Source organism: Mastomys coucha, unplaced genomic scaffold, assembly GCF_008632895.1.
Source record: "Mastomys coucha isolate ucsf_1 unplaced genomic scaffold, UCSF_Mcou_1 pScaffold21, whole genome shotgun sequence".
Taxonomy (NCBI): Eukaryota; Metazoa; Chordata; class Mammalia; order Rodentia; family Muridae; genus Mastomys; species Mastomys coucha.
The window spans coordinates 2,327,568-2,328,134 of NW_022196904.1; positions in this window are offsets into that span (position 1 = coordinate 2,327,568).

Genomic DNA, 567 nt, shown 5'->3' on the forward strand with positions numbered 1-567 from the left:
AGTTGGGGCCCCCTTGGAAAAGTTTGTGGGATACCTGGGTGAAGCATTGCTGGGCTGAGCCTGGAGTCGCGTAGCTGAGCAGCAGGTCAGAGATGATACAGCGGAAGCAGGTCTCAAATTCGTCTCCAGCAGCCCACATGGCTCGGTGCAGCAGGTCGGCTGCTGGGCCTCCCCCAGAGCCAGCTCCACAGACATAACCTTTCTGCCTCAGCTTATGTCTGGGGTTGAGGATGGGGAAAAGGCCAGGGATCTGGATCTGGCCCGGAAAGAACTGGTACTGCAGTACCTGGGTCCAGGCCCCTGCCTCTAACGCTTTGGCAACTATGGGGCCGATTCCATGTTTCCGACTGCCTTCTCGGGAAACCCGGGACCACAGGATTCCTGCCAACACCATTTTTTATGCCCTCCATGTCCTTTTAGGTAAAGGTTATACACCATACATTTGTATTAAATGCCCTCATTTTAAATTCTAAGATTCTCCAGCCTTTCACTATTATCTTTTGTAGGGCTGGATTTGTGTAAATTTTGTTTTGTCATGGAATATCTTGTTTTCTCCATCTATGGTAA